Consider the following 26,053-nt stretch of genomic DNA (forward strand, 5'->3'; position numbering starts at 1 on the left):
TTTTCCAAATACAAGTTTTTTACCTCCTTGGTTAAGTTTATTCCTAAGTATCTTATTTTGTTGTTGTTGTTGCAATGGTAAATGGAATTGCTTTTTTAGTTTCTCTTTCTGAGAATTCATTATTGGTACATAAAAAAGCCATTGATTTTTGGGTGTTGATTTTGTATTCTGCTACATGCCAAATTCATTGATTAAATCTAGTAGTTTTTTGATGGAGTCTTTAGGGTTTTCTATGTACAATATCATGTCATCTGTGAATAATGAGAGTTTTATTTCCTCCTTTTCAATTTGAATGCTTTTTATTTCTTATTCTTGTCTGATCACTGTGGCTAGGACTTCCAGTACTATGTTGAACAAGAGTGGTAAAAGAGGGCATCCCTGTCTTGTTCCTGTTCTCAGGGGCAATGATTTTAGTTTTTGCCCATTGAGTATGATGTTGGCTGTAGGTTTGTCACATATGGCTTTTATTATGTTGAGATATGTTCCCTCTATTGCCACTTTGCTGGGAGTTTTTATCAAAAATGGGTGTTGGATTTTGTCGAATGCTTTTTCTGGGTCTATTGATATGTCATGTGATTTTTGTCTTTCAATATGTTTAATGTGATGTATCATGTTTATTGATTTGTGCATATTGTACCGGCCTTGCATCCCTGGAATAAATCCCACATGGTCATGGTGTATGATCTTTTTAATATATTGCTGGATCTGATTTGCTAATATTTTGTTGAGAAATTTAGCACCTACGTTCATCAGGGATATTGGACTGGAATTCTCTCTCTTGGTAGTGTCTTTATCTGGTTTTAGAATTAGGATAATGCTGGCCTTATAAAAAGAGGTTGGAAGTGTTCTTTCCTCTTGGATTTTTTGGAATAGTTTGAGGAGTATAGGTGCTAGCTCTTCTTTGATTGTTTGGTAAAACTCCCCTGTGAAGCCATCTGGACCAAGGCTTTTGTTTGTTGAGAGCTTTTTGATTACTGCTTCTATTTCCTCAGTTGTTATTGGCCTATTCAGGTTTTCTGCTTCTTCCTGATTCAGTTTTGGGAGATTGTATGTTTCTAGGAATTTATCCATTTCAACCAGTTTGTCTATTTTGTTGGCATATAGTTGTTCATAATATTTTCTTACAATCATTTATATTTCTGTGATGTCTGTTGTTACCTCTCTTATTTTATTTATTTGGGTCTGCTCTCTTTGTTTCTTGATGAGTCTGACTAATGGTTCATCAATCTTGTTTGACTTTCCAAAGAACCAGCTTTTGGTTTCATTGATTTTTTTTTTTTTAGTCTCTGTCATTTATTTATGCTCTAATCTTTTTTTTTTTTAAATATGGAACGCTTCATGAATTTGCATGTCATCCTTGGGCAGGGGCCATGCTAATCTTCTCTGTATCATTCCAATTTTTAGTATATGTGCTGCTGAAGCAAGCACTATGCTCTAATCTTTATTATTTTTTCTTTCTATTTACTCCGTGCTTTTCTTGTTGTTCTAATTCTTTTAGTTATAGGGTTAGGTAGTTTATTAGAGATTTTTATGTTTCTTGAGGTAGGCCTTTTGGGCGATGAATTTCTCCCTCAGGGCTGCTTTTGCTGTGTCCCAGAGATTTTGGGTTGTTGTGTGTTCATTTTCATTTGTTTCCAGGTAGTTTTTACTTCTTTCTTGATCTCATTGGTAACCCATTCATTGTTTAATAACATGCTATTTAGCCTCCATGTTTTTGAGTGTTTTTACTGTAGTTGATTTCTAATTTCAGGCCACTGTGATCTGAGAAGATGTTTGATATGCTTTCAATTTTCTTAAACTTGTAGAGACTTGTTTTGTGCCCTAAAATGTGGCTTATCTTTGCGAATTACTCATGTTCACTTGAGAAGAAGGTATATTCTGAAGCTTTGGGGTGAAATGTTCTATAAATGTCAATTAAATCCATTTGATCCAATATGTCATTTAAAGAAACTCTTTCCTTATTAATTTTTTGTCTTGAAGATCTATCTAGTGAAGTCAGCATGGTGTTAAAACCCCCTAATATGATTGTACTTGAAGGCTGGTGCACAAAATTTGTGCACTTGGGGGGGGGGAGGTCTCAGCCTGGCCTGCACCCTCTCATAGTCTGGGAGCCCTTGGACATCCTTAATGCTGCCGCAGAGGCTGAGCGGCGCTCCTCCTGTGGGAGCACATTGACCACCAGGGGACAGATCCTATGTTGAGCGGGATTGGACCAAAACCGACTCTCCGACATCTCCCAAGGGGTCACAGATTGCAAGAGGGCACAGGCCAGGCCTAGGGACCCCATTGGTGCATGATTGGGGCCAGGGAGGGACACAGGAAGTTGGCCAGCTGGGAAGGAACCACCGGAGGGCTCCAGGGCATGTCCGACCCATCTCTCTCACTCCCAATTGGCCATACCCCAGCAGCAAGCTAACCTACCGGTTGGAGCATCTAGCCCAGGGGTGGGCAAACTTTTTGACTCGAGGGCCACAATGGGTTCTTAAACTGGACCGGAGGGCCAGAACAAAAGCATGGACGGAATGTTTGTGTGAACTAATATAAATTCAAAGTAAACATCATTACATAAAAGGGTACGGTCTTTTTTGTTTTTTAGTTTTATTCATTTCAAATGGGCCGGATCCAGCCTGAGGGCCGTAGTTTGCCCACGGCTGATCTAGCCCTGATGGTCAGTGCACATCATAGCGACTTGTCAACCAGTCGACTATCTGACCCCTGGTGGTCAGTGCATGTCATAGCAAGCAGATGAGCGGCCTTAGCATATCATTAGCATATTATGCTTTAATTGGTTAAATGGACGACCAGATGACCAGACACTTAGCATATTAGGCTTTTATTATATGAGACTAGAGGCCCGGTGCATGAAATTTGTGCACGGGGGGCTGGGGGGGCATTCCTCAACCCGGCCTGTACCCTCTCGCAATCCAGGACCTTTCTGGGGAAGTCAAAAAGCTGGATTAGGCCCGGTCCCACAGGGATCCCTGTGGATTGGGCCTAAACTGGCAGTTGCACATCCCTCCCGCAATCTGGGACCACTGGCTCCTAACCGCTCTCCTGCTTGCCTGATTGCCCCTAACCGCCTCTGCCTGCCTGCTTCATCGCCTCTAAACACTCACCTGCCTGCCTGATTGTCCCTAACTGCTCCCTGGGGGGTGGGGCCAGCCAGGGCAAAGCGCCACGGTGTTCTGGTCTCTGGTCATTCTGGTCGATCCACCGTTTCAGTCGCTGGGCTTTTATTATACATGATTGTTAATGATCTCTCCTTTAAAGTCCTTTAGAAGTATTTTTATATATCTGGGTGATCCTATATTGTAAGCTATAAGTTTACCAGGAATATATCCTCTTGTTGGATTGATCCCTTTAGCATTATGTAGTGACTTTTGTTGTGATGGCCTTCATTTTGAAGTCTATTTTGTCACTAATGAGTATTGTTACACCAGCTTTGTTTTTTCATTCCATCTGTATGGAAATGTTTTTTTTCATCCCTTCACTCTCATCCTGTGTGAGTCTTTTGTTCTGAGGTGGGTCTCTTGTAGACAGCATATAGTTGGGTCATGTTTTGTTTTTTGTGTGTTTTTTAAAAAATTTTTTTTTATTATTATTTTTTAAAATCGTTATTGTTCAGATGTTCCTCTTTTTCCCCCCCCTTGCTCCCCTCCACCTGGTTACCATCCTACCCCAGGCCCTCGCCACCCCACTGTCCTCATCCACAGGTGTAAGGTCTTTGTCCAATCTCTTCCCGCACCCCCCCGAACTTCCTTCCCCCCGGAGAATTGTCAGTCTGCTCCCTTTCCATGCCCCTAATTCTATTACATTCACCAGTTTATTCTGTTCATCAGATTTTTTATTCATTTGATTTTTAGATTCACTTGTTGATAGATATGTATTTGTTGTCACTTTATTGTTCATAATTTTTTCTTTACCTTTTTCTTCTTCCTCTTCCTTTTTAAAAAAATTAAATCTTTATTGTTCAGATTATTACAGTTGTTCCTCTTTTTTCCCCCATAGCTCCCCTTCACCCAGTTCCCACCCCACCCTCTGCTCTTACCCTCCCCGCCACTGTCCTCATCCATAGGTGTACGATTTTTGTCTAGTCTCTTACCGAACCCCCCACACCCCTTTCCCCCCCGAGAATAGTCAGTTCACTCCCTTTCTATGCCCCTGATTCTATTATATTCACCAGTTTACTCTGTTCATCAGATTTTTGATTCACTTGATTTTTAGATTCACTTGTTGATAGATGTGTATTTGTTGTTCATAATTTCTATCTTTACCTTTTTCTTCTTCTTCCTCTTCTTAAAGGATACCTTTCAGCATTTCATATAATACTGGTTTGGTGGTGATGAACTCCTTTAGCTTTTTCTTATCTGTGAAGCTCTTTATCTGACCTTCAATTCTGAATGATAGCTTTGCTGGGTAAAATAAGCTTGGTTGTAGGTTCTTGGCATTCATCACTTTGAATATTTCTTGCCACTCCCTTCTTGCCTGCATAGTTTCTGTTGAGAAATCAGCTGACAATCATATGGGTACTTCCTTGTAAGTAACTGACTGTTTTTCTCTTGCTGCTTTTAAGATTCTCTCTTTGTCTTTTGCCCTTGGCATTTTAATTATGATGTGTCTTGGTGTGGTCCTCCTTGGATTCCTTTTGTTTGGGGTTCTCTGCACGTCCTGGACTTGTAAGTCTATTTCTTTCACCAGGTAGGGGAAGTTTTCTGTCATTATTTCTTCAAATAGGTTTTCAATGTCTCTTCTTCTGGCACCCCTATAATTTGGATGTTGGTACGCTTGAAGTTGTCCCAGAGGCTCCTTACACTATCTTCATATTTTTGGATTCTTTTTTCTTTTCCAGTTGGGTGTTTTTTGCTTCTTCGTATTTCAAATCTTTGACTTGATTCTTGCGATCCTCTAGTCTGCTGTTGGAACTCTGTATAATATTCTTTATTTCAGTCAGTGTATGCTTAATTTCTAGTTGGTCCTTTTTCATAACCTCGAGGGTCTCACTAGATTTCTTGAGGGTCTCACTAAGTTTATCGGCGGTTTCTAGGAAATTCTTGAAAAACCTTAAAAGTGTGGTTTTTGAACTCTATATCCAGTAGTTTGCTTTCCTCCAGTTCTGTCATTTGTGACCTGTTTCTTTGTCTCCGCATTTTTTATGCTTCCCTGTGTTGGTAGAGTGGCTTTGTGTGCTAGGTGTCCTATAGGGCCCAGTGGCTCAGCTTCCCCAATTACCTGAGGTGGACACTCTTGGTGCACCCCTTTGTGGGCTTTGTGCACAGTCTTGTTGTAGTTAAGCCTTGATTGTTGTAGGTATCACTGGGAGGAATTGACCTCCAGGACAATTGGCTGTGAGAATCAGCTGTGTCTACAGTGGGAGAACTTCTGTGCTGGAGACACCCTTCTGGGGCAAGACTTGCTTCAGTGGGGCTTTGGTGCTCACTGAGTCTGCCCCCTGAGTGTGTCCCTTATGGATCTGAGGAGTTGTAATCTGGATGGTCCCACTCTGACCACTGGGTACACTGGCTCTTGGATCTCTAAGGAGGTGCTAATTTAGCCTCTGCCTGAGGCTACCCAGTAGGAGCCCAAATGTAAAGCAATGCAAGCTGCTGTGGGGCCTTGGGCCTTCTTTTGGATGTTCTGGGTTTCTCTGACCCAGCTGCAGTTTGTTAGGTAATTTTCAGATTGCATAGGGCCAGGCCTTTCATATGCAAAAGCCTCTACACACAGCTTGGGTGGGGTGGGGTCTCAGGGTATCAACAGGGTGGGGCAAGCAGCTATGGCTGCTCCTCAGTCCTGCCCTAAGAGGCCCCGCTTCTCAGTGTCCCGGTAATCGCTGCAAGCACCTCTGAGAGAAAGCCGCCCTCGAGTTCCAACAGATGCCAGACAGTCCAGTTTCTCCCATATGAGTCTGGGTCCCCAGAGACTCGCCCAGAATTGGAGTTCAGAGCAGTCGGGAGCTTGAGACTCCCTCCCGATTGAAAAAGACAACCTCATCCTCAGCTGCCAGCCCTTTCCACGTGCGCCGCATCCTCAGTTGCCAGCCCCTTTCCGAGCGTGAGCCTCCGTACCTCTGCACTTTACTTCTGCACCTCCTCTGAGTCTCAGTGTGCTTTTCTCTTTCCTTCTAGTTGTAGAATTTCCACTCAGCCAGCCTTCCTGTGGTTCTGGATGATGTCTGTTTTGTCTTTTAGTTGTATTTTTGAAGTGGTTGTGCGAGGGAGCAATTTCTGGTGTTTACCTATGCTGCCATCTTGGCTTCTCCTGGGTCATGTTTTTTTATTCATTCAGTTACCCTAAGTCTTTTGATTGGTGCATTTAATCCATTTACATTTAAGGTTATGATTTTTAGGTACTTTTTATTACCATTTTAATTCTGTATGCCTAGATTTCTCTCTCTCTTTCTTCTTCTCATTACAGCATTACCATTAGCAGTCCTGTTAACTGGTTTGGTGGTGGTAAACCCCTGTTGTCTTTTTTACAGGGGAGCTCTTTATATCATTATCTATTTTGAAAGATAGCCTTGCTGGATAGAGTAGGCTTGGTTTCAGATCCTGCTTTTCATTACTTTGAGTACCTCATGCCATTCCCTTCTGGCCTGTAGAGTTTCTGATGAGAAATCAGCTGACAGCCTTATGGGAGCTCCTTTACAGGTAGCAAATTGCTTTTCTCTTGCATCCTTTAAGATTGTCTCTTTGTTTTTAATTTTTGGCATTTTAATTATGATGTGTCTTGGCATGGGTCTGTTTGAATCTTGCTTGGGACTCTCTGTGCCTCCTGTTCTTGTGTGACTTTTTGCTTCAGCAGGTTAGGGAAGTATTTTGCCATTATTTTTTCCAACATATTCTCCATTACTTGCTTACTTTCTTCTTCTCTGGCACTCCTATTATGCAAATATTGTCATATTTTATGTTGTACCACAGCTCCCTTAAGCTCTCCTTGTGTTTTTTAATTGTTTGTTTTTGTTGTTTTTTTTGGTTCTCTGATTGTGTGATTTTTTTCTGCCTTACATTCTAATTCATTAATCTAATCTTGGCTTCCCCTAATCTGTTGTGTATTCCTTCCATTGTGTTCTTTATTAGTCTTATGTCATTCTTTATAGTTACTATATCTATTCTCATGTTGTTGAGTATCTTTGCCATCATTATTCTGAACTTTATGTCTGATAAATTTCTTATCTCATTTCATTTAGCTCTTCTTCTGGAGAATTCTCTTATACTTTCATTTTGGGGTTGGTTTTTGTCTTCCTATTTTGGCTGCTTATTTGGGTTCATGACTTATGTATTAGGTCGATCTGCTATGCCTCCCAACCTCTAGTTAATACTTTACCTGATCTAATTAGTCATAAATAGTTATGACTAATTAGATCAGGTAAAGTGTCAAAGCCTTCAAAGACCTACCTCTGCTTGCAGACTAATTGGATTCAGTCTTGAGTAGCCTAAGCCACAGGTGGGGCAAGAGGTTTTCCCAACAGGATGGGACAATTTCTTCTGCCTGGAGGCTAATTGTTCTTCTCAATCTTTTAATGGGCCTCAGAAACTCCACAGAATGGGGCAAGGGGTTTTCCAATAGGGTGGGGTAACTGTCTTCTCCCAGGCAAAACCACATGGATAGCAAATGTCTGCCTAAGAAAGATGACCTCCACAGTGTAAAGGAATGATTCAGCACAGAAAACCAGGGTTTCTGCTCTCCAAGCTCTAACCTCAGAGCCCCCAATCATGACTTCTGCTCACACAGCTCCAGTCCTCTCTGCCCTCCCTCTGCTGGAGCCCAAGGTGAGTGGCTGCACGAAATATTGTGCATTGGCCCTTTAAGTGAGTGCCTGCATTTCCAGCCATCTCTCCTCTGCAGACAGCAACCCTGCTGCTTGTCACAGCTAGATGGTACATGGGCACCTTTCTCAGTTCTGGTGCTCTCTGCTGGGGGCCCTGCTTGGGGTTTAGAGCCCAGAGTTTTCAGTGGCAACCCTCCACAGCTGAGATATCTCTCCAGAACTTCAGCTGCTGTCTGTGAGTGCCTGGACAGCCCTTTCACAACTCTGCTCTTTCTACCAGTCTCTATGTGGCCTTCACTTTCCGTCCTTGGATATTATGGTTCTCTCCAGCTAGTCTTCAGTTGATTATTCAGGATAGTTTTGTTTGTTTGTTTGTATTTTAGTTGTAATCTAGTTTGATCCTGGGAGCATGTCTGTGCAGTATTGACTTACTCCACTACCATCACTCCCAAAGTGTTTTTTACAACTGGCTTGTTCAAACCCAGAATTCCTAACATTTTAATGTAAACTAGTGTCTTAGATAGTTTTCTTTATAGAAGAAAGTAGACTAGTAGACAAATCTAACATTTAAATTAAGTGAAGGGTTTGGGGTTGGAGTGCAAGTGAAAGGTGAAACTAAAATAGAGAGTGCATCGAGAAATTAGAAAAGGTAGTGACTTGGTATGGCCAAGCATGATAGTCTCCAGTGGATGTGGACTATGAGACTGGGGATAAAGGTCCCTCAGTTAAGCCTGTTGGGAGTGGCTATGAGGAATGAAGTTACACACAAATGTACCTCTTCCCCTTTCCCTACTTACTTTGTTTTAGAGACAAGGAATATATTTTTGAAATGAAGTAGAGAGTACTGAATCAAGTGAACTAACTTAAGAACTGAAGATATTTTATTCCTCTCTCTATGAAGGATTAACTAAAGCATAACAACAATACAAAAAACGCAGGAAAGAAATTTCCTTGGTTCAAAATTTTAGAAACTTCTGGAAGACAAAGATTGAATAGGACTGCATCGGTGGGAAAACAGCAACATGAAAAGTCCTGTTTAAAATTCAGGACCACAAAAGCAATTCTAAAATTTCCCCACATTCAGCATAAATAACTGCAAAAAATAGGCCTGGACTTTCAAGAAGTTTTCAGAGCAATTAGTTAAATAACTATATGTGGAGTAATTCTTTCCTTCCTCTTTTTTTGCTGTCCATATCCAATGGTGACAGCAGCATGTGTTCCCAGGTTAAAACCTTACAACTACTTTCAAATAAGAAATATTCAATCTGTTGGGGTTAAAGAAAGATACAAGTTGACTCTGAAGGTCTTCCAGACCTTTATAGGGACATTAGAGGCCAGAAGAAAGAGGTGGAAAGAGCTGACTTAGTATTCATTTTTAAACTACACGAATACTTCTCCTAAGTCAGAAATTTGGCACAGAAGGTCCATAGATTAGGTAATGGGGCTCCAGGAGGGAGGGAGACCTAGAAGACAAGCTCCCCACATGAACCTAATCCCAAATCCTAATACTTCTCCATGATCTGAATAAGCTGACTAATCAAAACATTCAATGATAGTTGAAGAAGAATGTCAAACACAACACAGAAAGCCAAGATTAGCCTAGTATGTATGGAAAACAATAGTGAGAAAGGAAGGCATCAAAATAATCAAACTGAAACAAAAAACTTTTAAGTACATAGTCTTAATAGAGAAAAGGAAAAAAATACTTCATAAGTGATAACCTCAGAGAAATGTTAATAGTTTTCATGTCCTTAAAATGATAAAAGTACATATCAATTATCCCAATAATGTAGGTGGGTTAAAATTTCCTTATTAAAGGACAAAAATTCTAACTGGATTAAAGAACAAGGTCTTTATATCTTTTACTAGCAGTGTAGTAGCACAGACTCCAGATTTGAATCCTAACTTTAATACCTATCAATGATTTATGAAATAAAAACAAATAATTAGGTTAAATAGAAGACTAGAATCAGCTGAAAGTGTAAGGTCAACCCAAGAATATTTTCATTATAATGCTAAAGAATAAACTAATGGCAATGATTAGTCATGAAATAAACATTACAAGACATGAAATACAGAGAATTAAACATTTTTCCTATAGGAGTTCTAAAGGTATATATACTATGCCGAAACCGGTTTGGCTCAGTGGATAGAGCGTTGGCCTGTGGACTGGGGGGTCCCGGGTTCAATTCCGGTCAAGGGCATGTACTTGGGTTGCGGGCACATCCCCAGTGGGAGATGTGCAGGAGGCAGCTGATCGATGTTTCTCTCTCATTGATGTTTCTAGCTCTCTATCTCTCTCCCTTCCTCTCTGTAAAAAATCAATAAAATATATTTAAAAAAAAATAAAGGTATATATACTCTTTCTCAATATTGTGCTAAAGGATAAATCAATATTATCTATAATAATAAAAGCATAATATGCTAATTAGACCAGATAGCCAAACGACCTTCCAGATGTCCTTCTGGATGTCCTTTTGGACGACCTTCCAGATGAAGGTGGGGCTGCGAGGGCCAAGGCAAACTGCAGTGGCTGTGAGGGCTGAGCCCCTTGCATGAATTTCGTGCATCGGGTCTCTAGTTTAACCATGAAAAAGAATGAAATCTTACCAATTGCAAAAACATGAACATACCTCAAGGACATTATGCTAAGTGAAATAAGTCAGACATAAAAAAAAAAAGCTAATACCATATGGTCTTACTTATATGTAGAATCTAAAAAATAAAACAAAAGATAAAAACAGGCTCATAGATATAGAAAACAGGTTGGTGATTCCCTGATGTGATGGGCGGGGGTGGGGGGGGGTGTTAGGAGGAATTCAAAAGGTACAAACTTTCAGTCATGAAATAAAGAAGTCATGAGGGTGTAATGTACAGTATAGTATAGTGACTATAGTTAGTATCGATATTTCATATATGAAAGTTGCTAAGAGAATAAATCTTAAAAGAATTAATCACAAGAAAAAAGTTTGTAACCATGTAAGGATTTTAACTAGACTTTTTGGGGTGATCAATTTTGCAATGTATACAGATCTACTTATATAAAAACCATGGGTGGTGTTCATCACATCCAGAAGAACAGCTGCAACCAACCGGAAGGAAGTCAGTCCTATAGGGGTTGTCTTGGCAACAGCTGCACCCTCCCCCAAGCTGTTTCCTGGAGTTGTTTCTGGCAAGGGCGGGGTTTGAGGCAGGAACCCGCCCTTGGAGCATGGAGGCAGATCTTTCTAAAGTGTGCCACGCGCCAGCACGGCCAGGGGTGAACCTGAGTGGGGGCGGCTGAAAGGCTTAGAAAAGACAGACAAGAGAATGAAAGCCAGGTCTTGGGGGGACGCTGCTTCTCTGAGAGACAGCGACCATGCCCACAGCCATGCCTTTATTTTATAGCAGATGCTACCAGGCAAAGTAAGGGCGTGACCAAGATGTTTACAAACATTCTCCTGGGTTTCAATCCTACTCAACTACATGTACCTGAACTCTATCAAGCCCACATCACTCACACATGTGGGGCCACTTGTTCAGACCATAGGTTCAAGCTTACAACTACAGCTGTTGGCTATAATTGTGCTGGGAGGGCCCTGCCCTCCAAGCTGGGACTTGCACGTGGCAATGAGAGGACTGTGCCCTCTCATCAGTCCAAGGCTTGAACCTATCCAAAACACTGTAGAGGCTCCCCACAATAAAGTTTTAATTCTGTTCCTTTGTTACTAATGTTGTGGCCCCACCCCATAACAAAGAAACAATTTCCAGAGGATGAGGCCCAGGAATCAGGATTTTAAAAAGATTCCCAGGTGATTCTAATGTGCAGCCAAGGTTGAGAACCACTGCTATAGATAATATTAAACATATATCTAAACGTGCAATTCTTTGTCCAAAAAATGAGCATGTTCAAAAATTAAATGAAGAAAATTTGGATATACTCGATGGAGATTTTCACACATATTTGAGTGATGATTTCATTGGTTCCACAGATAATGCTGAAAAGGAAAATTTTCCCATCAAATTTCTTAATAATATTACTCCTGTGGGAATGCCATGTCATAAATTAAAATTGAAAGTGGGTGCAATCATCATGCTATTGAGAAATCTCAATAGTAAATGGGGTCTTTGTAATGGTACCAGATTTATTATCAAAAGATTACAACCTAACATTACCGAAACTGAAGTATTAACAGGATCTGCAGAGGAAGAGGCTGTTCTGATTCCAAGAATTAATTTTTCCCCATCTAACACTGGCCTCCCATTTAAATTGATTCGACGACGGTTTCCTGTGATGCCAGCATTTGTGATGACTATTAATAAATCACAAGGACAAACTCTAAACAGAGTAGGCATATTCCTACCTGAACCCATTTTTGCATATGGTCAGTTATATGTTGCTTTCTCTCGAGTTTGAAGAGCATGTGATGTTACAGTTAAAGTTCTAAGTACTTCATCACAAGGGAAATTAGTCAAGCACTCTGAAAGTGTCATTGTTTGCATCACTGTTGTTTGTATATCATGTTTTTGTTGTTTTCATATCATGTTTTTGTTGTTTACATATCATTTTTTGTCATTTTTATATCATGCCTCAGTTGTTGTTATATCCTTTTGTTACTTTTTATTTATTAATAAATTTATATATGATTTTCATATACATTTTACTAATTTCCTTTCATCTCTCACACTTCTATTATAGAGAAAGGGCAAATAGCAATATTAAAATATCTCTGCTAATTAATTCCCTTTTTTAAAAAAATATATTTTGTTGATTTTTTACAGAGAGGAAGGGAGAGGGATAGAGAGTTAGAAACATCGATGAGAGAGAAAGATCGATCAGCTGCCTCCTGCACACTCCCCACTGGGGATGTGCCTGCAACCACGGTACGTGCCCTTGACCAGAATCGAACCTGGGACCCTTGAGTCTGCAGGCCAATGCTCTATCCACTGAGCCAAACAGGTTAGGGCAATTAATTCCCCTTTAATGTGCATGAATTTTGTGCACCGGGCTACTAGTATCAAATAATTATGTTGTATAACTTAAACTAATATAATGTTACATGTCAGTTATACCTCAATTTTTTTAAAGGTGAAAGAGATCACCATTGCAACCTTATGTATATAAGGTTAAAACATTTCTTTAAAGCTCCAAGGATAAAGAGAAATTCCTAAAACTTCCAAAAGACTAAAACAGGAGAAATGGAGCACTGCGATTGTGGCGTGAAGGTGTGCGACACGCGACCTGTGACGCCGAGCAGCGCGGCTCAGCTCGGCCCCGACATGGTCGGGACTCGCACACAGCCCGGCGGTGCGTGGATCCCAGGCGGAGATGGAGCGAGCGAACCCGTGGCCGGCAGCTCCGCACCAGCTGGCAGGGGATACTGAGAAGTCGATGTGAGTCTTGAACATGTCTCCATCACCCGAAAGCAGTGGAGTGCAGCACCTCTTGGAACCGTGACTCATCAGGCATTCAACACCTCCTTCAGCGTCCACAGCTGGAGGGGATGCCCTTGGTTTCTACTCAGAAGCCCAGGCAGAACGCAGATGAAATGGGGCCACAGTCCAGTGTGTTGCTGCCTGAGCGTAGTGTGAATTATTGCCTCCAAGTGACTCTCCCTCCTTCCCAAATGATTTACTGTCAGAGAATATCTCCCTCTCAACCAGGAATGATGATTTTCAACAGGTTCCAGATGATGTCCTTTGGAGAGCCCAATGTTCCAGGGATGGCCATGAACTTCAGTGGGAATCTGAGCATGCCCCCCAATGGGCCACCAGTCACAATGTCCCACATTAGGATACCAACAATGCATTATTCTGGCCACCCTACAGTACCTTCTAATAGAGACTCCTTAACACCTGAAATGTTATCGCCTGCCACTGTGCCTTCTGCTGGGGGCCAGGCTGGGTTCCCCTCTTTGGCTCAGATGTTACTCCCTAGAGATCTCCACAACTGTGGAATGCCCCCAGATGGCTCCCCATCATTGCTGACTTTAGAATCCCAGGACTCTTATGTTAGCCAGTCAGCCTCCCAGGAAGACCCCTTCCTACCCAAGCAGCCTATACCTGCGCCACAGAGAGGAGAGCAGAATTGCGGGGCCCCAGAAAGGGCTTACAGGAGCAGATCCCAGATTGCAAGGCCTTACTGCTGCCAGTATGAGAACGGTGGGAAAGCTTACACCAAGCGCTCCCACCTTCTGAGTCACCAATGCAAACACAGAGGTGAGAGGCCCTATAAATGTGAATGGGAAGGTTGTACGTGGTCTTTCTTCCGTTCTGATGAGCTTGGACAACATATGCGGATACACACCAGATACCGACCACATAGATGTGATCAGTGTGGCCGAGAGTTCATGAGATCTGACCATCTCAGGCAACACCAAAGGACTCATCTGTGGGTCCCAGGATCCCCCAATCCACAGGCCAACGATGAAGAGAGAGCTGGTCCTCCTGCTCCTGGTCTTTAGGTCAACCTCCTCTTCCTTTCATTTTGGCTTCTCCACTCAGATCCTGCTTGCCTCTGACCAGCTAGTCTCCTTAGTAGGTATAGGCTTATTTGCAGACTGAGAAAGATTGTGAGGCAGTGTTGAGTGAAGCCCATATGAGCTGGACCCCATCAGGGACTCTTCAAAAACTGTCTTGGATGCCCTTACCTCTTTGGGGCCACCTACTGTTGCTGAGTTTAGCTACATGGAAAGATGAAGCAAAGTAGAGATTGGGAGTTTTATTAAAAAGCTCTTTATGTCACTCCCCAACTTAAAACTCTCCAGTGACTCTCCTTTGCCTGCTATAAAAAAAATCCAAGATTCTTATCTTGGTCTTCCACAGTTTCCAGAGCCAGTCTATGTTCAAATCCTGAATATGCCGCTGACTAGCCATGAGACCTTGGCAAAGGTCTTCTAGTAAGTGAAAAAAATATTAGTGGACCATTTGGGACACATCTTATGTCTTGACTCAGATTCTGTCCAGAACTCACCAGACACATGCCCAGAGTTTGTCTCCTCCCACCACTTCCAGACTTGGATGGAATGCCCCACCACAGGGCATGGGATCTGGCATTTCAAGTGGCCACTAGCAACACAGAAGCCCGGGGGAGTTAATCCTCTTGGGTAACATTTGACTAATGGGAGTTGGGAGAGACCAAGGCAGGTAAATTCCCTCTTCTTTCCTCCCTTCCCCAAATTGCTGCAAGACACTGTTTCTCCGAACAGTACAGCCAGTGAGTATACCCGCTGTGCTTCAAGGCTTGTCTTGAAGCAGGACCCACCTGCTAGCGCCTTGCCTTGCTTTCCTTCTCCCCCGCCTTGCTTTTCTCCCTCTCAGTGCCTTGGGTTTACACCATCCAAATAAAGTATTAGTACTTCATTCTTGTTTTAGGCTGTTTTCTAGGTGACTTGTGGGTAGAGGACATTAGATTGGGGCAGAGAAGAACAAACCCACTGTAACTTTACCTCCTCCTTACAGAGCTCAGGTGCCAGATAACTTTTATTAAAAGACTTGTTCTGCTCCTCCCCCTGGGTTGAGTGTATAATGGCTATCCTGACAACCAGGTAGTTCAAACCTCGTTTCTGGACTTCTCAGCCAGCCATTTTTCTGACCTACAAACTAATTGAGAGCAGTTTACTCAAGGTCTCAAAGTGAGCTCTCAAGTGGCAGAGCTGGGATCCCAACCAGGATCTGTCTACTCCAGAGGTACATCTCTTAACCATGATGCCTTCTACAGATGTTGCCTGTGCTTAGTCTGATGCCAAGCACTGCTAGGTGATGCCACAGTGAGATGGGTCAGGATTGGTTCCTTTGGTCCAGGAACCATTTGGTCTAGGGGCTGAGAGGTCCACCTAGGTGCAGTGACCATGGAGAGGAGGAGCACCTAAAGGGAAGGTCAGAAAGGCATATGTGCCCTGACAAGGGATTGGTGAACCCACAGGACCATGCTCAGCCAACTGAGCCACACTAGCCAGGCTCAGCAAATATTTTTAAGTCTGAAATTCAGAGCTGTGGGGATTCATGGTGGATGGCATGGAAACAACAGTGTATCAGGGAAGAAGACTTCTCAAGGAGGTGCCCGAGTCAGACCTGAAGAGCTCATGGGGCTTAGCCAGACTTGCCATATCCTGGATGTCTACCCTAGTCATGCTTAGTGCCGGACACTAAGAACTCAGAACATGATGGTGCTTGCTGTAGGGCAGAAAGATAACGGACAACAATTCTGAAAGTGCTGCCAAGGTAAAGAGCTGAATCTCTGCAGGCTCGAACTTATTCTGGGCAGCTGGGGAAGTCCTGAGCCTTAGCTATGCCTGCCCTCTCCCCCCACCCTAATGCTGTTCTGCATGGCCACCTTGGTCTGTTCTAACGGCCCCAGTGAACCTGGGCCAGGCCTTCAGGTGTCCTCCACCCAAATTCCAAGTGGATATGATGTATTTTTTTTAAAAGTAGGAACAAGAGGGTGCTCATTTGTGACCCAATTACTGGCCACAGGACTTGGGTTTCCAGTAACTTGTATTTCCACCTGGGCACTAGGTCCTTTCCATGGCGAGGGGGTGATTGGAAGAGGAGAAATCAACCTATCCTTTAACCAGTGATTGCCCCATCTATGCCAGGTTGGGCTAAGCCTTTCCCAGTATTATCTTGTTCAACACAAGGGTGGGAAAGATGAATAGATTTTGAATCCTGCCATTTCCTGGCTGTGCAGTCTTGGGCAATTATTTCTGTTGTTTCTGATAGCAAGTGGGCATGATTGGAGTCAAACTAAAACGATAATCACATTTAAAAAATGGTTTCTTTGAATGCCTTAAGAAGGGAAAGGAAGGGTTTCAGTGCTCCAGGTGACCGTTGAAGGAGGCCTGGACCAGGGTGTGGAAGTGGAAGATTAGAAAGATTTAGGAGTGATTATGGGATTTGGTTGAGGGAGTGGTCAAGGATGACTCCCGGGTTTTTGGCTTGTGTTATAGGTAGCACAGAAAAATGAACTAACTTTATTAATTCATTTCAATTTTTATGATGTTATATATGCAAAAAGTATTATTTTGTATGTATGCAATTTAAAGAATAATAATAAAACTTATCTACCCTTTTATGTCACTTGAGAAAAAGTAGATATTAAATAATACGTTTGAAGCCTTTGAGCATCCCCTCTCTAATCACATCCCCCCCCCCCCCAATCCTCTATCCTGAATTTTGGCTAATTTTGCCTTTGCTTTTTTTTTTTTTTTTAATCTTTATTGTTGAAAGTATTACATATGTTTGGCTTTGCTTTTACCATATATGTATCTAATCTTAAACAATATAGTGATTAGTTTAATGTGGTTTGAACTCTATGTTTATTCTGTTTGGGGTTCATTGATCTTCAATCCAAAGGCTTAGAGTCTTAATAAAATTTGTAAAACGTTAAAAAAAAAAAAAGACTAAAACAGGTTGTCTAGAAAGGACTGGTACTCAGGTTAACATTAGAAACAATATATACAAGAGGGTGAGGGGAGAAAAAAAACAACAACTCCAAAATTCCAAGTGAAACTTACTTCAAACTTCGAATTTTATACCTAGCCAAACTAACATATAAGTAGGAAATCAAAAATAAAGACATTCTTATATATTCTAAGGTTAAGAGCTATTATATCCCATAGGGCCTCTTAGAATGATGATATTCAAGAATGTCATTTTAGTAAAGGAAACAAGCTTTTATACAAATCAAAGAATAAGGAATGTGTGTCAAACATTTCAAATATTTGAGTAGCTTATCATAGCAAACATTTATTTCCAGCTCACATTACATGATGACCATGAATTGACTATGTCTCTACTTCCATGTGTTTTCTCATTCTGGTACACCAAGCATGTCAAACTCAAAGGCTAACATGGGCCAAATAAACAAGGTTGAAGTTTTTGTGGGCCACAAAAAAACAAAAGCTTCATTTTTCATAGAAATGTAAGTTTATTTCAATAGAGACATGCTGAATACAAAGGGCTGAAATAAATGAGTCATCATTAACATAAAATAACATTTTAATAAAAATTAATATATTTTCTTGAACATTAACTTACCAGACACTGAATAACTGCAGAAGTTAATAAATGTAATGCAAATAAACCTATTTTTTTTGTTCTCCAAGAGCAAAATATTTCTTTTTGTGCATACCAAACAAGTTAGTACAAGACTAATGACATGGCAATGGGCTGCTAAAATATTCTCTGCTAGTATTAGTAGAGAGAAATGGTGCGCCTGCACATAGGCGTGTAAGGGACATAGGAGAAATGAATGCAACACAATTATAGTAATCAGTTATTAGCGAACATTGTAGTTCATTATTAATAATTATGTATAATAGGATATTGTAAAATTAAGTTACAAAATTTTTATTAAAACATTTCTTACATACCATTATATTGGCTGGGCCACAAAAATATTCATTGTGGGCCACATGCTGCCCGTGAGCCGCGAGTTTGACATGCTTGCTCTACAGTAAGAAAAATCTCAAAATAAACAATCTAGCCCTACATCTAAAAGAACTACAACACGAATAACAAAACCCAGAGTAAACTTTTGTACAGGAAAGGAAATTACCAACAAAACAAAAAGACAGCCTACTGAATGGTTGAACATATTTGCCAATGATACATCTGATAAGGGATCCTATATAATAAAAGGGCAGTATGCAAATTGACCCTAACAGCAGAATGACCAGGAACAACCGGTTGCTATGATGTGCACTGACCACCAGGAGGCGATGCTCAATGCAGGAGCTGCCCCCTGGTGGTCAGTGTGCTTCTACAGGGGGAGTGTTGCTCAGTCAGAAGCTGGCTCATGCTGGCCAGCACAGCAGTGGTGGCAGGACCCTCTTCCGCCTCTGCAGCAGCGCTAAGGATGTCCAACTAAGCCAGTAGTCGGACATCCCCCGAGGGCTCCCGGGCTGCCAGAGGGATGTCTGACTGCCAGCTTAGGCCCAATCCCCCGGGGAGCAGGCCTAAGTTGTCAGTCAGACATCCCCCGAGGGGTCCTGGACTGCGATAGGGTGCAGGCCTGGCTGAGGGACCCCCAAAGTGCACGAATTTTCATTTTTGTGCACCAGGCCTCTAGTTACTACATAAAGAATTTATACAAGTAAACACCAAGAAAACAAATAATCCAATTAAAAAAATAGAAAAGGACCTAAGAAGACACTTCTCCAAAGATGACATACAGATGGCCAAAAGACATATGAAAAGATGCTCAATGTCACTAATCATCAGTGAGATGCAAATTTAAACCATAATGAGGTATCACCTCACACCTGTCAGAAGGGCTATCATCAAGAAATCAACAAACAACAAGTCCTGGTGAGGATGTGGAGAAAAGGAAATGCAGACTGGTGCAGCCATTATGGAAAATGTATTCCTCAAAAAATTAAATATGGAACTCCCATTTGATTCAGTGATCCAACTTTTAGGAATATATCCTAAGAATCCCAAAACACCGATCACAAAGAATGTATGCATCACTATGTTCATAACAGTGCAATGTACAATAGCTAAGATTTAGAAACAGCCCAAGTGCCCATCAGTAGGTGAATGGATAAAAAAGCCATTGTACATTTACACAATGGAATACTATGTAGCAGTAAAAAAGACTCTTACCATTTGTGACAGCATAGATGGTCCTGAAGAGTATTATGCTGAGTGAAATAAGGCAGTCAGAGAAAGACAAATACCATATGATTTCACTTATATATGTGGAATCTAAAGAACAGTATAAACTAACACACAAAACAACTGACTCATAGATTCAGAGAACAGAGTAATGGTTGCCAGAGGGGTGAGAGGTTGGTGGTCTGAGTGAAAAAGGTGAAGGGATTAGCAGAAAAAAAAGGAAAGAAAGAAGAAAAACAGACAGAGACAACAGTATGATGATTGCCAGAGGGAAAGGGGGTGGGGAAGGTGGAAGAGGGAAAAGGGGGGATTCATGGTGGCAGAAAGTGACTTGACTGGTGGTGAGCACAAGATGCGTGTGCAGATGATGTGTTATAGAGTCATCCACTTGACCCCTGTGTGGTTTTATTAACTAATGTCACCCCAATAAAGTTTTTTAAAGAGATAGTTGAAAAAACTTTTAAAAAGTTTATTTGGCACATGGACAAAATCAATAAATGACAGCTGTTGCTGTCATCATCATTTTTGTTATTTTCAATATATGGATATATTAGGAAAAAGAATAAAATAAATTATTCCTAACATTGAATATTTGGGATTATTTTTATTTAATTTTTAAAATGGATTTAGATAAATATACAGCTAATTTGGACAACTTGATTCAGTTAGTCATCCCATACAGTGTTTTCAAAAGTACATACTTTCTTATCGCCCTTATATTTAATTTACTTGGACATTTTGTCTAATTTAGAAGGTAATTATAATGTATTGTACACTTAAAATTTGTTAAGAGGATAGATCACATGTTAAGTATTCTTATCACAATACATTTTTCAAATTTAAATTCTTTATTGTTGAAAGTATTACATATGTCTCATTTTTCTCCCATTGACCTCTCCCCAGCCCCTCCCTGCCCGCTCCCTCCCCCCCACCCCCAGCACATGCCCTCGCCCTCTACTATCTGTGTCCATTCGTTATGCTTATATGCATGCATACTAGTCCTTTAGTTGGTCTCTTACACACCCCATCTGCACGCCCTCCCCCATCACCTTCCCTCTGAGGTTTTACGGTCTGTTTGATGCTTCTCTGTCTCTGGATCTATTTTTTGTTCATCAGTTTATGTTGTTCATTATGTTCCACAAATAAGTGAGATCATGTGATATTTATCTTTCTCTGACTGGCTTATTTCACTTAGCATGATGTTCTCCAGGTCCATCCGTGCTGTTGCAAATGGTAAGAGTTCCTTCTTTTTTACAGCAGCATAGTATTCTACTGTGTAGATGTACCATAGTTTTCTAATCTACTCATCTGCTGATGGGCACTTAGGCTGTTTCCAAATCTTATCTATTGTAAATTGTGCTGCTATCAACATAGGGATGCATATATCCTTTCTGATGGGTGTTTCTGATTTCTTGGGATATATTCCTAGAAGTGGGACTACTGGGTCAAATGGGAGTTCCATTTTTAACTTTTTGAGGAAACTCCATACTGTTTTCCAAAGTGGCTGCACCAGTCTGCATTCCCACCAGCAGTGTTAACTAAGGAGGTAAAATGCCTGTACTAAGAAAACTACAGGTTGTCGAAAAAAGAGATAGAGGAAGATATAAACAAGTGGAAGAATATACTGTATTAATGGGTTGGTAGAATCAACATCATTAAAATGTCCATACTACCCAAGGTAATCTACAGATTCAATGCAATCCCCATTAAGATACCAATGGCATATTTCACAGACCTAGAACAAAGTCTCCAAAAATTTATATGGAATAAAAAAAGACCCTGAATAGCTGCAGCAATCCTGAGAAAGAAGAACAAAGTTAGAAGGATCACAACAGGTTTTAAAAAAATAAACAAATAAAATGAAAGCCCCGTGCTCGGAGGCCAGGCAGCAGTCCTTAGGTCTGCCCACAGGGGTCTCTCCAGGGGTCTCTCGCTGCTTGCAGCCATCCCCACCGTCCCAATGTGAGGACGTAGCCCTGAGCCACACTGAGCACTTAAAAGGTAGCCTTTATAACAAAGGAAGTGAATGTTTTATTTTATTTAAATTAAATACATTTAAATATCAATAACCACATGAGACTAGTGATCATGTATTGGACAGTGCAGGTTTTAACCTCCATCAATCTCAGCCTAAGCCTGCTGGGACCTCACTGGGCCAACGAAGAGAGGAGAGTGGGTCAGAAGTGTCAAGGCTACACCAGGGAAGCTGAAAAGGCTGCATTACTTTCCTTCTGATGCCAGACAGATTGCCACAAACTCGGGCCTAATGCAGCACACACTTACTGTCTCTCAGTCCTGGGGCCAACAGCCCAAGCCAGCCCCAGGCAGCAGTGAAGGTGTGGGCAGCACTGGCTCCTAGAGGCTGTCGGGAAAAATCCATGAAGCAGCCTCCATTCTTTGGTTCATGGTCCCTTCCCTCCAACATTAAAGCCAACAGCTTAGCATCTTCCACATTTCTGACCTCTGCTGCTGTCATCACAGCCCCTTCTCTGCCTGACCTTTCACCTCCCTCTGGTAAGGGCACTTGTGGTGACATTGGGGTCTCCTGGGTGATCCAGGAAAACCTCATCGCCAATTCCTTAATTTAACCCCTCCTGCAAATCCTCTTTTGCCATGTCAGGTGTTATGCCCAGATTCCAAGATCCCCAAAGTACCACACTGGGAGCCAGCTCGATGCAAAAGCAGAAGGTCCTTTTATTGGGGGCGCCAGCCCGACTCTGCTCCCGGCCGGCCCACCGACCAGAACAGAGTGTCCTCCCGTGGGAAAAAACCGGCTTAAATAGGGGGGTGGAGTGAGGGGATCGTGGGCCCTGCCGATTGGCCAGGCGCAAGCCGGGTCTTGTTACAAAGGATGTGGTCATATCTACGGCACGCACTTCCCTTGATTGTCATTGGTTAGTTTAAAATCCCGGGCGTGGCCAGCAGGGGCCTGGGCTTCCGGGAAGAAGGCTACACGTGGCCCCAACATGGAGGATACAGGCAAGATGGAGGGGAGGGCATAGCCCTCGCCCTTTCATCAGGTAGCAGCCACAGGTTCTGGGAATTGGGACGCTGACATCTTTGGAGGGCCATTGAGCCTCCCGGTGAGGGTTACCACCATTTTCCAGGATGATAAGAACTGGGCTGATGGCATCACCCCAGTAAGCTGGCTGGAGGTGTGCTCAGCACTGGTTTGTGTGCGGCAATTCTCCCCTTCATGCTGGACATGCATGTGGGGTTCAGTTCCTGATAGAGGGAGCAGAGTCCAAGCTCCCTGGGTTCAGGCTACCAGGTCGGGCAGGGTATCAGGCTGCTGCCCACACCACTGGGGGTGGAGACAGAGGCTCAGCTTGGGGCGGCAGCCTGGCTGCAGCCTGGGGAGATAGGGGATTCACAGCGGGGAGTAGGGTGAGAAAGTGGGGGTATGGGTGGGTAGGAGCCTGCACATTATCTTCTGGACATTGGAGAGGTATTGACTGTTTTTGAGCCAGGAAGTTATATAAACAGAGCAATGTTTAAAGAAGATTAAGCTGGCAGTTGTGAGCAAGCGGGGCCAGGGTGAGGGGTGGGAAACTAGTGAATAAACACAGGCATGTGATGTAATGATTAGTTTCAGAGGGAGCAGTGGGAATGGGGAGAGAACAAAATATGTGCAAGAAACATCCTGTCAAACAGAAAATGCACTAAAAATACCACTGCTGAGCTAAATCAAAAATGGCAGCAGCATTGTAAATCATTTTGGAAAAAATTATTTCTGTTTCTATGGGTTTATATGCTCAAATAACTTGTGTAGTTGTACAGTCTGTTCTTAAATGGTTTTATTAATGCCTACAGCTGTCACTGCACAATGTATATTACCAAGTATACATTGAAACCTTACTATAGTCATTAAAGTTTTTGATAAACACAGTCAATCACTCAGGTACTTGAAAAAACAAAATATTGCCGCTATTTAAATGCACACACAAAGGACTCGCATCTCAGGAGTGCTCCCCAGGGGTGGCGACAGGTAGACGCATTGTCGCTATAGGAAGTTTTGACATTTACTACTTTTCAGTTTAAAACAATGAGCCCTGCTTTAGTTTACCAGATGGCTCTCTAAGGCTTGCCTGCCATCTGGAATTTGTTTTGATGAATCCAAACATTAGGGATATGTTATCTTCCCAGCTAAATTTAACATTTAGCTCATTCGCCTGGCAACCTATGCATTTCTTTCATGTGCTAAAAAAGATAGCATTGTGCCTACAGCTTGCATTCTAGTCCCCGGGTATATATGCCAAAAAGAAACCAACCTGCTCTCAGTAACCTGCAGAGCAGCTTCACGGGAGGAGCCCCAGGCAGGCTGGTGTCCCTGAGCAGGCAGAGGTGCCCCTGGCGGGCAGGGGTGGGGTGGGGGTGGGGGAACTCTCTGGCCAGGGAGGAATTTTGAGAAGCATCAGATCTCCCATTGCTCAATGTGCTCATTCGTGTCTCTAGACACCTAAGATGTCTGGAAGCATTTCTTTTTCCTTTTCTTTAGAGAATAATGTTTGAAGTTAAAGGCACACCTTAAAAAGTCAGATCATTTTAAGCCTGTAACAAAAGTAGCAGCCCTCGTGCCAGGCGCCAACCCTGTTCCACTTCAAGAGGATCCCAGTTCCAGTTAGTTTATTTTCACTTTTTTTTTGCTGCTATATTTTTAAAATAACTTGATTTTGCTGTTACTCCTTTATTTTTCTTCATTGATATTAACCTTTGCCTCCCTTCTAGGGGAGAAAATAATTAGGCCCCAGACATTAGTTACACTCTCCCTCCCAATAGAAAGATCTGCCTTATAGACAGCATCCATATTTACTTTCACTATGAAATATTACTCAAAGCTTAGCTATGTGCTGTACTATAATTAACTACATTTTCTTTCCTGTTTAACCTTTTTTTCTTCTTTTCTTTTCTAAGGGAATAACAGCCTTAAGTTAATTTTTCTGTTTAGGTTTTGAGGTGCCAATCATTCATTTCTCTCAGTTCTTATAACTGTCCCAGGCCTGCTGCTGCACGGCCAGCGGGCGTTCCCCAACCACCAGCATGGGACACCTTTCTCCCCCTCATCTGGCTTAAATGCCTGTTCCTAGGTCCCTCATTTTGGTAGAGCACAGCATTCCCTCAATTAAAAAAAGAAAAGAGCCCGGGTTCCATCCCTGTCGGGGTGATGTGGGAGGCAATCAATCGGTGGTTCTCTCTCTCCCATTTTCTCTTTCTCTCCCCCTCTCTCTAAAGTTAATTAAAAGAAAAGAAAAAAGAAAAGAAGAGAAAAAAGAAACATGGGAGGGCAAAAGGTACAATTAAGTTTTACAAGTTTCATTCTGGCCTCAGCCTCTGCTGATGTGTGGTAGAAGTTTGGTTTTAGAAGACTTTCCCCTAGAATTTTAAAGGTGTACAGTCATTGTCTTCTGGTTTGGAGGTCACTTATGAGTAGTCTGGTCTACTTTTGGAAGGATGTTAGAGACCAGTGAGGCAGCTTTAGGGAAGGGTCCATGGGAGAGGAATGCGCGATGGGCAGACAGCTCCAAGCCGCCGGATGATTTATAAGAATGGTACAAGATAAGAGGAAAAAGTGGGGGGGCACCAGGTGAGCTTTGAAACTTTGAAACTGATACCATGCAGGGAAAAAGGGGAAAGTAGCCAATTGGGAAAGCACGGGGGACATAAAATAATGAAGGGTCCAATTAGAAAGTGGAATGAACAGACAAAGAAACTATGAGCATTTATAAACCCGCAGACAAAGAGACTCACTGGACTAGGTTTTTCCCATCTTAGAGGGAGAGAGAGCAGGTGTTTTCCAGTTGGGGACCCCTCCCAAGGGGTTTCCCCTTGGAGGACCCCCTCCCCAGTGGGAATTTGTGTATGCTTGCAATAAACTTCCACACTTTTGCTTAAAATCTTTTAGTTCACGAATTTTATTCTTCAAACTTCAGAGGACAAGAACCTGCAAAGAGAGTCCAAGCTTGCCATTCGGGGTATCACTGTGACTCCCTGTCTTTCCCTAAAGCTTTTTATTCTTTCTCTCTTCCTCTTATTTTATTAATCACTAGAGGCCCGGTGCACGAATTCGTGCATGGGTGGGGTCCAGCTGGCCCTGCCCCCGATTGGGGTTGGGGTGGCCTATTCGAGGCAGGGCCGGCTGGGGAGGGGCGGCGGGAGGTTGGGGGGGGCACAGTTGGCCACCACAGTGCACGTCATAGCGACCAGTTGTTCCACCGTTCAGGTCATTTGGCTTTTATATATATAGATTAGAGGTCTTTAAAACATTCTATTTGTCCTCCTGTTTGTTCTTTTGCTCTGGGTACTTGGTGAACCCTCTCCCTCTACAGGAAATTGCTCCAGGTTTATGTCCTCTCCTTGCTTGAATTCCCTTCCAGATATTGGATCAACTTTTACTCCTCAATATTCAAAAACCATTTCCAATTCTTTTTCTTTCTCTTTCTGTCCTATGCCAGGGATAGTTCTTGTCTTTCTAACCCTTTTATTGGATCCTACTTATCTGTTGTCATATCTTTAATTCCTAAGTACCCCCTTCTAAAAAATGTATTTTATAACCTCAAGTTCTTATGTCTTGGATGTAATGTTATTACTAATCTCTCTAGGCATGTTAATTATATCTGTTTTCTTTTCCTTTCTCTATTTCTTCCACATCTCACCCAGTCCCAAGTTCCTTTGGTTTTAACACTTGTG

The 26,053-nt window shown here is 42.2% G+C and overlaps 1 non-coding gene and 1 pseudogene across 1 annotated transcript; one reads left to right on the forward strand and one right to left on the reverse strand.

Moving 5' to 3' along the window:
* Positions 1-1,320: 1,320 nt before the first annotated feature.
* Positions 1,321-1,428, reverse strand: LOC139020300 (U6 spliceosomal RNA). Its single transcript, XR_011473291.1, has one exon. It is a non-coding gene; the product is annotated as a U6 spliceosomal RNA (small nuclear RNA).
* An 11,648-nt stretch (positions 1,429-13,076) lies between these two features.
* On the forward strand, positions 13,077-14,211 carry LOC139019532 (Krueppel-like factor 17; annotated as a pseudogene).
* The last annotated feature ends 11,842 nt before the right edge of the window (positions 14,212-26,053 follow it).

This window comes from Myotis yumanensis, unplaced genomic scaffold (genome assembly GCF_028538775.1).
Source record: "Myotis yumanensis isolate MYYU_CA2020_CCGP unplaced genomic scaffold, mMyoYum1.0.hap1 SCAF_11, whole genome shotgun sequence".
In the NCBI taxonomy this organism is placed as follows: domain Eukaryota; kingdom Metazoa; phylum Chordata; class Mammalia; order Chiroptera; family Vespertilionidae; genus Myotis; species Myotis yumanensis.